This window comes from Lipotes vexillifer, unplaced genomic scaffold (genome assembly GCF_000442215.2).
Source record: "Lipotes vexillifer unplaced genomic scaffold, Lipotes_vexillifer_v1.1 scaffold1226, whole genome shotgun sequence".
Classification (NCBI taxonomy): Eukaryota; Metazoa; Chordata; class Mammalia; order Artiodactyla; family Lipotidae; genus Lipotes; species Lipotes vexillifer.
In genome coordinates this window covers 2,695-20,123 of record NW_006784227.1, presented here as the reverse complement: position 1 = coordinate 20,123, position 17,429 = coordinate 2,695, and the positions used below count along the sequence as shown (strand labels likewise).

The 17,429-nt window shown below is 36.9% G+C and overlaps 1 pseudogene; it reads left to right on the top strand.

Annotated features, from left to right (window-relative positions):
- The window catches only part of LOC103079683 (nuclear pore complex protein Nup50-like), a 52,181-nt pseudogene extending 34,759 nt beyond the window's left edge, over positions 1-17,422 (top strand).
- Positions 17,423-17,429: the final 7 nt, after the last annotated feature.

Here is a 17,429-nt window from a genome sequence, read left to right as displayed (position 1 = left end):
AAAAAAAAAAAAAAAAAAAAAAAAAAAAAAAAAAAAAAATATATATATATATATATATATATCCATAGGGAATATGTAAGAAAATTTTATTTTCATAACTGTATTTTCTAAAAAAAAAAAAACAATTTTTATTCTAAAGTTTTATTATGATTGTGTATAAAAATATTTTTCAAGCTAATTTGCTTATCCTTTTGAATTTCCACTTTTTTTTCTCATCAGAAAACATCCTTTACCTAAAGATCTTGATCTGTGGTGTATTTTATACTGTCATAAGGTAGAATGCTGAAATGTGATCACTGCTTTTAGTCTGATTTATGTGGAATTTACCAAACACTGAAGGTTTAATAAAGTTATAGTAGGCTTTTTTTTGTTCAGTGAATTTACTGACTTTTCTGACAATAAAAATATTTAAATTTGAATTCAAAACTTTTTTATAGATGCCAAAATATATTCCTAGACTGAATTTAAAAATATACAATAAATTTAAAGTTAACCTTTATATATATCTATGTATTACAAAATACTTATTGATAGTAGAAGCAAAAGGTTCTTATTAAAATAACTGTTTTTACCGAAGTATAATCTGAAATCCTGAACTGAGGTTAAATATTTTAAAATAGCTTTTTATCTCATTTTTTGGCTCAGTAAATCTATTGCTGTTTGATAGCTTATGCCTCTGCATTCAGAGTAGGACACACAAGCTAAATTCACATTGTAAGCAAAATGTTGTGTCTTTTTCTTTTTCTTTTGTAACAGTAATAATCATAGACTCCTCATGAATATAAGAGATATTCTATATGTGCTTCTTTACATAGAAGTGCCAGCCCCTGCTCTCATGCAGATGTTCATCCTCTGGCCTCTGTTATCTTGAATAATAATATCCATCCCCTTTTTAAAATTCAAAACTTCACCTAACATGAGAGTAAGTTACAAGCTTTATTTTCCTAATCCATATATAAATTATCATGTTTAGAATTCTATTTAGCCAAAAAAGGGGCACATAGGAAAATGAGTATATGTCCTTCTTTGACTTATTCTTTCCTTGTCACTTATGGGTTTTTAGTGTATATATAAACTCTTCCATTTTTCATTTAAGTGAAAACTGAGTGATTTTACTGTATGATGTTTTTAGGCTTAAGTGGTTTGATGATATGGCTATTAGTGGTAATAGTAACTAAAACCAAGCATGCAAAATCCGTCATACAATTCTAAAACATCTGGATTCTGCCCCACCTCAAATCCACCCAATTTGTATACATTTTATGATTTTTAATCTACTGGGAGTCTTGTTTTCTTAGGCAGTAGTAATCTCGCTCACTAGGTAGCATAAGGAAAGTCTTTCAATAGAGGAAAATGATTGGACAAGTGAGACTGGTGATTGTCATAAGAACTCATTGGCCACAAAGGAGAGTCAGCAACTTGGGACGCAGCCGAGACCAAAGACCAAGCAATCTCAGCTGGCTTACAAAGGCAGCTCTTCCTCAAAAACCATTCGTAATGCAACACTCCCTAAATTAATAATCTCACTTTGATTAACAATGTAATCAAAGATTATATTGGAAGCTGGGCTCTACCCTTCATGCATTTAAAATGAAATCTCAACTTTCGATTTATCATAAAAATCACTCAAGGAAATAATAATGTTCAAGATTTCATACACAGCTCAGTTTGAAAATTGTATGCAAATTGTTTACCCAAACGTTGTAAAGCCAAAGGTTTAGCTGTGGCAGAGATGACTAGCGCTCATCAAACATACTTCTCCTTTCTTGGTATAGAATTGTCTCTGGGAAACAGCTGCTCAACCAGCAATCAAATTTCCCAAGTCCTCACAGCCTTGACATTTTGGTAAAGGCTCTGGGTAGAGGGACTGCCATGAATTTCTGAAACCACCTGTGACTTAGAATGCCATTATTTTCAGTATAGTCTATCTCTCCCTCTTGGAATCTTGAAGCAAAAATAATGCTAGTCCTGAATACTTTGTCTTCCTCAGTTGTCTAGCAGACACAAGAGCTACTCATCCATGTGGTCAGGCTCTCTGAAGTCACCTGACCCACAGGTGCTGGCATGGATTCCCCTTTCTTGGCGACCATGCCCACTTTACAATGGAGGTGGCCAGATATGATTTTCTATTTTTATCGTGACTGAGTATGCCTTTGGATTCTTTATAAGATTGGAAAAGTGTTTGTAAATTTAAAAAATCACAGAGTTACAACTTAGGTTAAATACAGGAGAAGAGGTTGCTTCCCACACAGAACGCTTACCCTTTGTCCCCAGTACTCACTCTTCCACGCTCAGCCGTGTCTCACATTTGCAGTTAGTTATGTGGCCTTTGTGTTTCTAGCTCACACTGTACAACAGATTTTAAACCTCTCATAAAATTCCCCTTTTTATTAAGTGTAAAAATAATTCTCTGACGGAGGGACTATAACAAAATTCACTTTATGTTTATGTCCCATGTGCAGCCATTGTGACAGTTTAAAAAATCCAATGTTTCCTTTGTTGTATGAAGTAAAAATGCGATATGCCTCCAGTCACTTCATGTCATATACTGGGGAGAGTGTATTTGAAAGAGACTTGAACATGTGGAGGTGGGATAATGATGCTAGGTTTCTTCAGTATAGAAGATGGTCCAAGAAGTTCAGCTTAACGGGAGAAAAATGAGGAAACAGCCAGTTATCAGGGCCAACTTCTTAAGAATTCTGCTGTAGGTACTTTCTCTTCAGTGTAAACAGTGAATCCAAGTGAACCAAAGAGAATTGGTTTAAGCATCGTTGTCCCTAAAAGTAAGAAAATTTCATGGATTGGATTTTAAAAGCCAGTGGAAACAAAATGAAAAATAAGACCTCACATTTGTGTTACCTTCTCACCTGCCTCTCACAGCAGCCTTTTGGAAAAGATGATGTCATATTGTTTGATTCTATTTTAGAGGTAAGGAGGCTTTCACTTACAGAGGTGATGTGTGCAAGTTCTCAGAAGTGAGACTTGGGTTAAGTCTCTCCTTCATTATTGCAGTCCCTGCTTCGTATATAATGACGCTGCTTGGATTAGGCAGGACTGTTTAGTAGCGTGAAGAGATGGTGCTCTTTGTAGGGCATACGACAACCAAGAATAGGGTCAGTTGGCTTCCTATTGGCTTATTTTGTCTACTTTGGAGTTGTAAAATCTGTCAAATGATATTCAGACTTTTTATATTATTATAAAGTGAAATAAAGTGTATGCACACACACATATCACTGAAATAATATCATTTGAAAATTTAAGCTGAATACTTGCTATAACATTATCATCAGGGAGATATTCAGAATACTTAGGCACGTTTTATGGCACAGACAGTAGCCCATCAAAATAGAACACTGGCCAATCAGAATGGAAGTTGATCATAAACAGCCAGTTTGCATGCGTCTCAGTGGACAATCAACTCTAACTCTGAAGTATCCATAGACTTGGATACCTGGGGGCAAAGATAATGAATGTCGGCTTCTTCCTGCTCTGTCCCAGCACCAATCACAAGGCACCAAATACACTCTCAATACAGACTTTTAAATGAGTGAATCCACAGTCATTGAATTTAAAACTTTCTGAACTCACACGAGAACTTCCTGCCATGATGGACACACGTATTTATGATAAAAGAGGGAAAACTGGCTCACAGTGACTGAAAGAAAAATCTGTGAAAAATGATTCATAGACCACGCTTCTGTTCAGTCTCTTATGTTTCAAAGTAAATAGTTCAAACTTTCACAAATTATTATATTCATCGAAACATTATGTTATGTTAAAAATCACACACTGAGGTTCAGATTCTTGCGAAACTGTGAATAAACTGGATCTCTCTCCTGGGCATTTTTTTTTTAACATCTGTATTGGAGTATAATTGCTTTACAATGGTGTGTTAGTTTCTTCTGTATAACAAAATGAATCAGCTATACATATATATATATATATATATATTCCCATATCTCTTCTCTCTTGTGTCTCCCTCGCACCCTCCCTATCCCACCCCTCTAGGTGGTCACAAAGCACCGAGCTGATCTCACTGTGCTATGTGGCTGCTTCCCACTAGCTAGCTATTTTACATTTGGTAGTATTTATAAGTCCATGTCACTCTCTCACTTCGTTCCAGCTTACCCTTCCCCCTCCCTGTGTCCGCAAGTCCATTCTCTATGTCTGAGTCTTTATTCCTGTCCTGTCCCTAGGTTCTTCAGAACCATTTTCTTTATTAATTTTTTTTTAGATTCCATATATATGTATTAGCATACGATATTTGTTTTTCTCTTTCTGACTTACTTCACTCTGTATGTCAGTCTCTAGGTCCATCCACCTCACTACAAATAACTCAATTTTGTTTCATTTTATAGCTGAGTAATAGTCCATTGTATATATGTGCCACATCTTCTTTATCCATTCATCTGTCGATGGACACTTAGGTTGCTTCCATGTCCTGGCTATTGTAAATAGTGCTGCAATGAACATTGTGGTACATGTCTCTTTTTGAATTATGGTTTTCTCAGAGTATATGCCCAGTATTCTCTATCTTGGAAAATGTTCCATGAGCACTTGAGAAGAAAGTGTATTCTGTTGTTTTTGGATGGAATGTCCTATAAATATCAATTAAGTCCATCGTGTTTAATGTATCATTTAAAGCTTGTGTTTCCTTATTTATTTTCATTTTGGATGATCTGTCCATTGGTGAAAGTGGGGTGTTAAAGTCCCCTACTCTGATTGTGATACTGTTGATTTCCCTTTTATGGCTGTAAGCATTTGCCTTATGTATTGAGGTGCTCCTATGTTGGGTGCATAAATATTTACAATTGTTATATCTTCTTCTTGGATAGATCCCTTGATCATTATGTAGTGTCCTTTTTTGTCTCTTGAAATAGTCTTTATTTTAAAGTCCATTTTGTCTGATATGAGAATTGCTCCTCCAGCTTTCTTTTGATTTCCATTTGCATGGAATATCTTTTTCCATCTCCTCACCTTCAGTCTGTATGTGTCCCTAGGTCTGAAGTGGGTCTGTTGTAGACAGCATATATACAGGTCTTGTTTTTGTACCCATTCAGCCAGTCTATGTCTTTTGGTGGGAGCATTTAATCCATTCACATTTAAGGTAGTTATCAATATGTGTGTTCCTATTACCATTTTAAAAATTATTTTAGGTTTGTTATTGTGTTTTCCTTCTCTTGTGTTTCCGGCCTAGAGAAGTTCCTTTAGGATTTGTTGTAAAGCTGGTTTGGTGGTGCTGAATTCTCTTAGCTTTTGCTTCTCTGTAAAGGTTTTAATTTCTTCATCAAATCTGAATGAGCTCCTTGCTGGGTAGAGTAATCTTGGTTGTAGGTGTTTCTCTTTCATCACTTTAGCTATGTCCTGCCACTCCCTTCTGGCTTGCAGAGTTTCTGCTGAAAGATCAGCTGTTAAACTTATGGGGATTACCTTGTATGTTATTTGTTGCTTTTCCCTTGCTGCTTTTAATATTTTTTCTTTGTATATAATTTTTGGTAGTTTGATTAATATGTGTCTTGGCGTGTTTCTCATTGGATTTATCCTATATGGGATTCTGTGCTTCCTGGACTTGATTGACTATTTCCTTTCCCATATTAGGGAATTTTTCAATTAAAAGCTCTTCAAATATTTTCTCAGTCCCTCTCTTTTTCTCTTCTTCTTCTTGGACCCCTATAATTTGAATGTTGGTGCGTTTAATGTTGTCCCAGAGGTCTCTGTGACTCTTCAATTCTTTTCATCCTGTTTTCTTTATTCCACTCTGCAGTAGTTATTTCCACTCTTTTATCTGCCAGGTCATTTATCCGTTCTTCTGCATCGTTTATTCTGCTATTGATTCCTTCTAGAGAATTTTTAATTTCACTTATTGTGTTGTTCATCATTGTTTGTTTGCTCTTTAGTTCTTCTAGGTCCTTGTTCAACGTTTCTTGTATTTTCTCCATTCTCTTTCCAAGATTTTGGATCATCTTTACTATGATTATTCTGAATTCTTTTTCAGGTAGACTGCCTATTTCCTTTTCATTTGTTTGGTCTGGTGGGTTTTTACCTTGCTCCGTTATCTGTTGTGTATTTCTCTATCTTCTCATTTTGCTTAATTTACTGTGTTAGGGGTCTTCTTTCTGCAGGCTGCAGGTTGGTAGTTCCCATTGTTTTTGGTGTCTGCCCCCAGTGGCTAAGGTTGGTTCAGTGGGTTGTGTAGGTTTCCTGGTGGAGGGGACTGGTGCCTGTGTTCTGGTGAATGAGGCTGGATCTTGTCTTTCTGGTGGGCAGGACTGCATCCAGTGGTGTGTTTTCTGGTGTCTGTGAACTTATTATGATTTTAGGCAGCCTCTCTGCTAATGGGTGGGGTTGTGTTCCTGTCTTGCTAGTGTTTTGGCCTAAGGTGTCCAGCACTGTAGCTTGCTGGTTGTTGAGTGGAGCTGGGTCTTAGCGTGCGATGGAGAGCTCTGGGTGAGGTTTTGCCATTTGATATTACGTGGGGCCGGGAGGTCTCTGATGGTCCAATGTCCTGAACTTGGCTCTCCCACCTAAGAGGCTCAGGCCTGACACCTGCTGGAGTACCAAGACTCTGTCAGCCACCCGGCTCAGAAGAAAAGGGGGGAAAAAGAAAGAAAGAAAGAAAGAAAAATAAATGAAATAAAATAAAGTTATTAAAATAAAAATAAAAGAATTATTAAAAATAAAAAAAGAGAGCAACCAAACCAAAAAACAAATCCACCAATGATAACAAGAGCTAAAAATTATACTAAAACAAACAAACAAACAAACAAAAAATGGACAGACAGAACCCTAGGACAAATGGTAAAAGCAAAGCTATACAGACAAAATCACACAAAGGAGCATACACATACAGACAAAGGAGAAAAAGGAAAAAAAATATATATATATACACTAAAAAAAAAAAAAAGGAAGAGAGCAACCAAATCAATAAACAAATCTACCAATGATAATAAGCTCTAAATACTAAACTAAGATAAACATAAAAACAGAAACAAATTAGATGCAGAAAGCAAACCCCAAGTCTACAGTTGCTTCCAAAGTCGACCGCGTCAATTTTGGGATGATTCATTGTCTGTTCAGGTATTCCAGAGATGCAGCGTACATGAAGTTGATTGTGGGGATTTAATCTGCTGCTCCTGGAGCTACATGGAGAGATTTCCCTTTCTCTTCTTTGTTCGCACAGCTGCCGGTGTTCAGCTTTGGATTTGGCCCCGCCTCTGCATGTAGGTCGCCTGAGGTCATCTGTTCTTTGCTCAGACAGGAGGGGGTTAAGGTAGCAGCTGATTAGGGGGCTCTGGTTCACTCCGGCTGTGGGGAGGGAAGGGTACGGAATGTTGGGCCAGCCTGCGGCGGCAGAGACCAGTGTGACATTGCACCAGCCTGAGGCACGCCGTGCGTTCTCCTGGGGACGTTGTCCCTGGATCACGGGACCCCGTCAGTGGCAGGCTGCACAGGGTCCCAGGAGGGGAGGTGTGGATAGTGACCTGTGCTTGCACACAGGCTTCTTGGTGACTGCAGCAGCAGCCTTAGCATTTCATGCCCGTCTCTGGTGTCTGTTGATAGCCGCGGCTCGCACCCTTCTCTGGAGCTCATTTAGGCGGTGCTCTGAATCCCCTCTCCTCGCGCATCCTGAAACAATGGTCTCTTGCCTCTTAGTTCCAGACATTTTCCCGGACTCCCTCCCGGCTAGCTGTGGTGCATTAGCCCCCTTCAGGCTGTGTTCACGCAGCCAACCCCAGTCCTCTCCTTGGATCTCTCCTGGGCAATTTGAATCACATGAGTCTGTTACTGGAGACTGATCCCTTCTCTGCTTAGCAAATCAGCAGCAGGCCCCACTGGACCCTGTTCCTGCCGTACACCCTTCAAATCCCTCAGCCACCCTCTGGACCCACTTTCTCTGCTAATGAATTCCATATGGTCACATGTTTCATACGTATGTAATATAATGATATAATTATTTTATAAGCTTTTTGTCATAATTTCAAAAGAAACACTTTTTCCATTTTATTTCTAGACTGAATTCTGTTTAAAAGTATCCTGAAACTTAATGATAAATCTGGTCCTTTCCATGCAACAAAACTTCCACCGTTACAGATAAGTGCAGAAAAGGACTTCCCTGGTGGTCTAGTGGTTAAGACTCTGTGCTCCCACTGCAGAGGACACAGGTTTGATCCCTGGTCAGGGAACTAAGATCCCACATGCTGCAGGCAAAAACAACAACAACAACAAATAAACAAACAAATAAGTGCAATAGCTCTTTTTATTCTTTTCATCAGTATGACAACCCGCACAGATAGGAAGTAGAATAATAAACTGACGCAGACTTTAAGAGAAATTAACAGCCATGTAAATAGTTGAGATAATTCGACGAGGTTTGTCAATAGATATTTTCTGAAAAAAATTTGGGGAAAGCTATTTGCATAATTTCCAGTAATATAATAAATTCCTAAAGGAAGTATGCTTACTGTTAACATTTTATTCAAGTTTTGTACATTCAGAGTTGCAATTAATCTGTGGGGAGAGGGTGCTGAGATTATATAATCTCCAGGTTCAAATAATTGACCTATTTTTAGTAAATTTCTATAAAGTAGATAGCAACTGATAAGGATACCTCCTTTTAGAAGAGGTATTTACTAACTGAAATGTAATATCCAGATTTATAGAGCTGGTTCTCCTGTCTTTCAAAGATCTAAAAGTCATGCTTTTATTTTCAAGTGAAATTGAGGGAAAACTGAAAATTTGTGTCTTTGTTTAACTCCTACTTTCAACTTTCCCAGACTTTCCCCTTGAGCATTAAATATACTTTTTAATATACATAACATGTAACCACTGAATATTTATTTAGATGATTTTTGTTTGTTATGAACTGAATTGTGCCCATCCCCATTCATATGTTGAAGTCCTTAACCCCCAATTTGACCATATTTTGAGATAGGGCTTTATATGGAGGTATTTACGATTAAATGAGGTCATTTAAATGAGGTTAAATGTGGCCCTAATTCCACAGGAATTGTGTCCTCATAAGAAGTTTTCATAAGAAGAGGAAAAGACATCAGAAATCGCTCTCTCCATGAGCACACAGAGGAAAGACCTTGTGACTCTATTGCCTAGTAAAAGAGAGAGACATGGCATTGAAAAATTGGCAGTGGCCACCGATTTCATGCATGTGCTCTGATGCTCTTGTGGATCTCCAAATAATTTTGGAGACTATTTACACATGGTTGAAGAACTACAAGAACACTGATGTGCAGCACATCCAGACCACAGGTATTTGGTCATCACTGAAAACAGATTTACCAATGGGAATTTGCCGGTTTCTGTTTTTCAGAGCAGCTGTTTCCTTCTATGTGCTCAGTAACATTCAGTTTTGTTTACTGATTTGTGCTTTTGGATAGATCACTGTGTTAGCCACCATGAAGAATTATAAAGAAAATCAGACTTTCAGACTTCGTATCGAAGACACACATATTTATCTGAAAATCTTCCACAAACCCCACTTGAATGAGTGTAGAAGAGAAGAAAAGGTATAAACTTGTAGTCAGAATAGGAGCAAATGGCAAAGAAAAGGTCTCAGTTAAATTTTAGGTAGTGGGGGTCTGGATGAGGAACTGTAAGGCAAGGTATTGCTATTTTTTCTTTTAAATAAGATTTTAGGACTATTTACTTTTTCTCATTAAAAATAGGGATATTATTTTGATAAGATAATTCTTTTTTTTTTTAAATAAAGAAATTATGAACACAAGTCTTGCTATCCCTGGCTCTTCTGGGGAAGAGGTGGGTTAGCATCCAGGGAACTGCAGTGGTCACTGTCACAGAAACAAAGGCACTGTCCTTTGCTGTGTGAGAGGGGCCCCTGCTCCCATTCTCTTGCTATATGCAACCCTGTTAATATATCTTGGCACTGGCAACACGTCTCAAAGAGGCAACTGTCACAGGTTAAAATTTACAGTCACAAACTCATATTTTTTGAAATGTAACTTAAACTTTCCCAAGAGTGTTTATTTCTGTTCAGGGGAAAACACTTAATATTGCCACTTCCAGGAACACTGTTTCAAAATAGTTGCTTTCAGGATACGTAGTTCAGTATACAAAAATACTTTTTTTTTCCAGGTGATTTTCCCTTATCTAGGGGTTTCAAGGGGAACCGAACCCTGGGTACCACCAGTGTGCAGGGATCTTGGTTATATCTCCCTACAAACAAGACCCTCCTCTTAGTTCCTTCTAGTAATGTCCATCTGCTAAGTCTTGACTATGTCTTTCATCCTTTCCCTGAAATATCTCACGGCTCAGTATAGGGTTGCCAGATTTAGTAACTAAAAAGTATAAAATGCCTTTGTAGTTACAAGATGGCAGCCCAGAGCTTGACACTGTTACTACAGTGGTCTTTAGTGAAGTGGGAGATGGTCTCCTCTTCACTCTGGAACATAGAGGCCCCTGAACATAGCGATGAGGCCCCTGGGAAAAGCAGTGTTTGAGACCCTGGGCTTAATAACCATGAAGTTTTCGGAATAGCATGAGCCCTAGAAATTCACTGGGAGCAACGAAGCGCTCTTCCAGGAGACCAGCATCTACCTCAGACTCGAGCTCCTCTATTGTGACCTTGGACCTGTCAAAAGAATCACAGAGAAGGAATAAACAGAAATTGGGATCAAGATGACAAAGCAGAAGGTGTGGCAGCATCCTCTGTGGTCAGTGAGGAAGTCTTGAGGAATAGAGTCATGAAAAAAAGCAAAGTGTAGGAAGGTTAAATTTCAATCTGATAGTGAAGGAGCTTTTAAATGTTTCAGCGGTTTGGTTGTACTTTCTAGAGAAGAACAGTTTTGTGGATTTGGTAAAGGCACTGGAGTTCAACCTTCACAAGGACTGTCAAATGGAAAGAGCAGTAATTAGTGCCCCTTCCCTAAACAGTCCAAAGACTGGGACATGGACCAGGGCAGCCTTTGATTCTATTACTTCAAAAGGTGAGAAAAAGAGTTCAAATCCCAAAACTAATGGCCCCTTTCCTGTCTTTATTGGGATAAAGCATACCAATGGAATGCTAGTAACAAGAAGTCAGCTGTGTTGAATTTTTTCTTCATGATTGGATAGTGAAGCATGTGACACAAACCCACTCTGATCTGGCACCTATCTTTAAAGACTGTAAGAAATATTTAGCAAACATTAAACATGGGAACAGTGGCAGTAGTAATGATCAAAATGGAACTAACAAAATGTTGGTTGAAACACAGTCTCTTTCCCTATTTGGTTCAAACAAATTACAACAAGAATCATCATTTTTGTTTCATGACAGCAAAACTAAAGCTACAGCTGAAAAGAAAGTGAAGTCTGTGTCTGAAAAGAAAATGGACCCATTGCTAGGAGCAAAAGATGCTTTTGCAAGAAGATTGATGCCTCTGTTTTAGGCTTGTTAAGCTTTGACCCCCCTGGCTGGATTTTTATTTTCCCTTGGCAAACCAGCTTTTTTGGCAAAAATATTACACAAAGTAAACCAGTTTCTTCACCATTTTTCGCTAAAACATTGGTGAGCCAAGCAGAAAATGGCAGAAATGAATGCAAAGGTAGAGATAAAGGAAGGGATGATGAACCACCCCAAATAGTAATTACTCAAGTAAAAGGAGATGCTTTTTACTCCAAAAACTATAAACTATTTTATAAGAAAATGAATGTAAAGAGAAGGGTCTAGGTACCCTGCATTAAAACCTATAGCAAATCAGAAGCACAGCATTTAGTGCAGGCAGACACCAATTTAGGAAATATACTGCTGAATGGTTTTTTTTTTTTTTTTTTTCCATACGCGGGTCTCTCACTGTCATGGCCTCTCCCGTTGCGGAGCACAGGCTCCGGACGCGCAGGCTCAGCGGCCATGCCCAGCCGCTCCGCGGTATGTGGGATCTTCCCAGACCGGGGCACGAACCCGTGTCCCCTGCCCTGCATCGGCAGGCGGACTCTCAACCACTGCACCACTAGGGAAGCCCTCTTTAGTACTTTTTAAAACCCTACTTAGAGAATTCAACTTACCCAGCAAAGTAGACTAATGACCAATTTCAACTAAATATAGCAAATAAATTGCAAAGTCATAGGAAATGTGATCCTGTTGATAATTTGCAATAATAGAGCAGAAGTCATCCGAAAAACATTTCCTTTATTACTTTCAAATGGGAACTTGCAGAGGAAAATAGCTTCTCATTTCTACCTTCTATTTTGGCTCAGTAGCGAAAGGTAATCAGAACACATAGGGATGGATCCTTTAAAGCTATGATTTTCTTAGATATTCATCAATAAATATTTATAATATTTATTTCAGTTAAGATCATGGGCTTTGGAGCCAGACTGCTTGGTTTTCAATCTCAAATCTGCAATTTACTAGCTGTGTTACCATGGGCAGATTAAGTTTGCTTTCATTCATATGTAACAATAGCACTCCTCTTCTTAGGTATGTTTGTGTGATCATATAGAGAGCACTTAGTACAATGCCAGGCATTTAATAAACATAAATTTAATAAATGCTGCCATAGACATTTAGCTTAAGCAGCCCATAGACACAGTTTATTAATAGAAGTAAATTTGGCCTTTAGTATAGTGTATATCCTATAAGCATTTAAAAATTCAAAAGCAAAGACTGTATGGTATATAAGTTGATTTTAGAAAACACTCCTAATATTAAGACTCTCAATTTAGCTGTAAAGTCACTTCCAACACGAGACATCGGTGGTTATTGTGCTTGAATAATTAGAGAGCTGCTTTTGTAAACTCTAATCTGAATTGTGGCTTTGAAATTCTAACGATCAAATTTAGTTCTAATGATTAAAATAAGTGTGCTTTAGAGAAACAGAACCCAGTGCAGACTCTTAGAACAAGATATTAGCAATTGTGTTAGTGGTCATAGATGTGCCTGCCGCCTGTGGTTAAGTGTTTTGATTAAGTCTATACTCTGAAAATGTGTTGTTTTACTCAGCTTGAGGCTTGTAGAGGAAGGAGTCCTATTCTATTCTGACTGCACGATGCCATTTGGTGGGGATGCATGCACCCTGTTTACTCCCAGAATCATTAGACCACGGGAAAGTTTGCCAAGTTCCATCTATGCATGTGTAGCTTGAGGTCAAATCTGTTTTTCCTTAAAGTTCAATTTCCTTATAAAGAAAACCCTGGCCTCCAGACATCCCCATGCAGTTTTCTTTGTGAAAAAGTAAAATTAAAAAAAAAAATCTAGCACATTCTGCAGTTCACCTGGGCTTCATTTCCATTGTTCTTTTTTTTTTTTTGACTTGTTCACATTGCAGAAGAAACACGTTTATATGCTTTCAAATGAGCAGAGACCATATTAAATAGATTATTATAGTGAATTTATAGATAGATATCAGGATTCAAGGATATGAAAGTTAATGCTAATTTATTTTCATTTTTGAACAAGCAAGATTTGTTACCAGAAACACATAATTTAGATAAAATAAGCAGAAATTGTAGATTGTATTTATGCATACTTAAGGCTAAATGAAAACATTATGGATATAATGAGGAATGAATTATTATTCTCAATACAAAGGTGGTTTATTTTGAAAATTAATGTCAATTCTGATGAAACTTAATGCATCAAAAATTGCCGAATGCTTTCCTACTTTGTTAGAAATAAAATGGATTATTATTTTCTTCAAGGGACAGAATGAGGTTTTGCAGGGGACAACATTGTTATTAAATCTCAGGGACAGCATGATATGCTGAATTCCGATTGGAACAAAATATTAGCTGTTCTTTTAGTGGTCATGGATGCACCTGATATATGTGGTTAAACATTCTGATTAAGTCTATTGTCTGAAAATTTATTACTTTACTTAACTTGATATTTTATGTAAAAACCAAGACACTCTCAGTGTGCAAAATTTTCTCTTCCTCTGCAATAAGCCAGGTCTTTTAACTCATACTTAGATATTCAACACGCTTATGACCAATTTTCCACTTTCAATTTATCTTTCTTTTAAAACCAACATCAAATTAATCATTGTAGGTGGTGTCTCTCAGTTCCATAAAAATTATTCTCTATGGCTTTGAGGTAAAGTGCACACTCTTTAAATCGAAATACCCAGCCCTTTACAACATGGCTCAATCTGGCTTTCTAGCTTATTCTTCTAAAATTTTCCTTTATGGGCCCTCACTTTATTTCAGTCAAACTGTCCTAGTTGACCTCTTGTAAATTTCGTTTCTCTAAGCTAGCAGGGTGTTTGGAGCCCATGAATCAGAATCCCAGGGAGTGTTTTTATGGAGCAGGTGCTTATTAAAAATGCAGATTTCTTGGTCACACTCCAGATCTATTGAATCAGAATATCTGGGTGCAAGGCCCCCAAATCTGCATTTTGACAAGTGTCTAGATGATTCTGATTCACATGAAGCATTTGTCTTCATCTTTCCAGCCACCCTATAGTAAGTATCATTTTCCTAGTATGTCGACCTATTGGGATTCTTGTATGTAATTATGAGTTCTTCAGAACTCTGTTCAAATCTCATCTCCTTCAAAAAGCCTTTTCCGATTCCCCAAGGAAGATGTTTTTTATTTTCTTTACCTTCATGTTGCTTATTGTTAAGACTCCTCTTATAAGACTTATATGCTATGTCTCTGGTCCTGGAACAACACTGAAAAAAGCGTAAGAGCAGAAGATTTGAACTGTTTTTTCTTGATCCATATATAAGAAATATATTTTACATCCGGACATAACACACACACGCGCGCGCACGCACACACACACACACACACACACACACACACACCCCACACATATCTAAGCTGAAACAAATTTTACAAAACAATATTTATCTTTATTGTATTAAATGCCATTTGGTCATTCCCATTTTGTATTATATTGTATTGTACTCTATTATATTCTATCTATTTCATTATGAAATACTTATAGAGACATACTTAAAAATATTATGGCTCACCCATAGGCCACTATAAATGTTTTGAAAAATACAGATTTAAAGGGCTAGTTTGCACCCAGCAAAACACGTTGTAATGTTTTCCCAAGTGCTTAATTCCTTGAGAAATCATTAGGCTTGGTAAAAAACCGATTATTTTGAAATGATTAGATTATGGATTGGCAGAAATTAATATTCAAATGCAATGAGTTTAACTGGTTACATGATAATTTTGATTTGAGCTAGTTTCTGACAGTAATATTTGTCTGATCAAATAATTTTAAAAGGCTAGAGTAGTTTGAATTCATCAATAAAAAGATCATATTAAAAGACATAAAAATAGTTGGATTTCTCTGAAGACTCAGGTATTGCATCTGTCTCTTAGAGTCAGTTTTTCCCTTACATTTTCAAAAATAATCCCCTGTCCCTAATTAAACCTCAACAGTTTATTTGACAGAATCTGAGCATATCTATTAAGGATGATGAGTTGCCGTGAGGATTGTAACTTGGTCATTTTACAATCCATAACCTAGCACAATGCTATTCATACACTAAATTATCAATACATATTTATGAATAAATAACTTAATGAAGAAACTATGGATTAATATCTGAATTTCCACTGGCTGAATTCACAAAGCTATATTTTACTTAAGCCATTGCAACCCATTCTAGATTTAAAATTTTTACTTAGAAATAATTTTAGATATAAAGCAAAGTTACAGAGATAACATAGACAGTTTTCATATACTCTTTACTTTGTTTCCCCTAGTGTTAACATCGGTGATAGACTGAATGTATCCCCTCATAATTCATTATGTTGAAATCCTAACTCCTAATATGATGGAATTAGGAGGCAGGTTTTGGGAGGTTATTAGGTCATGAGGGTGGAGCCCTCATGAATGGCGTTAGTGCCCTTATTAAAATACCCAGAGAACTCCTTCACCCTTTTGCCATGTGAGCACACAGTGAGAAGACTACAGTCTGTGAGCCAGGAAGGGAGCTCTCACCAGGCACAGAATCTGTTGACACCTCGTTCTTGAACTTCCTAGTCTCCAGAGCTGAGAGAACTAAATTTCTATTGTTTATAAGCCACTGAGTCTATCGTATTCATCTTATGTATCATAGTACTTTTGGTCCAAATTAAGGAATCAACATTGGTACATTACTATTAACCAATTATTTAATCATTTTCCCACTAATTTCCAGAATCCAATCCAGGATAATACATTTCCTTTAGCTGTGATGTCTCCTTAGTCTCCTTCGGTCTGTGACAACTTCTCAGGCTTCCTTTGTTTTTTACGATCTGACATTTTTGAACAGTACTAGTCAGGTATTTTATATAATGTTTCTCATTAGGGTTTGTCTAATGTTCTTCTCATGAGGACTGGGTTTGTGGATTTTGGAAGAGTACCGCAGAAAAGAAGCACCCATCTCATCACATATATATATTTAAGAGTATATGGTATCAACATGATATTGATAATATTAACCTTGATCACTCGGTTAAGGTTGTGTTTGTCAGATTTCTCCAGGTTTTGCCACTGCATGGCTACTATTTTTTTCTGCCTGTGTCCTTTGGAAGTGCATTACTAGGCCCATTTCACATTCCAGGGGGTCGTTATTAAGCTCCACTCCTAGAGAGAGTAATATCTATATACAGTATTTGGAATTCTTTTGTAAAAAAAAACTATCCCTTTCTCCTCCTCATTTATTTATTAAAATCATTTATTTATACCAGTATGTACGCATATATATTTATTTTATACTTTGGGTTATAAAACAATGTTATTGTTATTTATTTTATTGCTCAAATTCTTTGGCCACTAGAATCCCATTCAGATTGGCTCTTGTATGTATTTGACACCACCCCATCATTTTTCCTTTTGAATACTTCATTCCTTTGTGGCACTATGAGATACTCCAGGCTCATCTCATATTTTTACTGCCTCAGTTCTAGAATCAGCAATATATTCAAGTAACTATTATATACTATAATAAAATTAATGACTTAACAAATTAAAGTAGAAAGAGAACAATTAAAAACCAGAAGAAATTAGTAAGTATAAAAATAGAAGTTAATGAATTTGGAAATAGAAAAATAGTAGATCTAATAAATAAATCTAAATGGAAATTATTTGAAAAATGTCCGTTTTGTTTATGGAAATACTTTGCTGAAAGAAAATTCATTTTGGAGGCTACCAATGAAATAAACAAACCACTAGCTATCCTACCAACATAAAAATAAGACACAAATACACAAAATTAGAAATGACAAGTGGAAAATAGCTATCAAAAAAGAGAAAAATTTTTAAATGATGAGACTAATTTGCACAACTTTGCAAGTAAATTTGAAACTCTAGATGGAATGGAGAAATTCCCAGAAAAGTACAACGTATCAAAATTGACCTTGGGAAAGACAGAAAATCTAAACAGATTAATTACCGCAGAAAATATAGAGAAAGAAAAGCTCATCCACCCAATGAACGTTCAACACATACCAGGTCGAGATGGTTCTGTAGGGA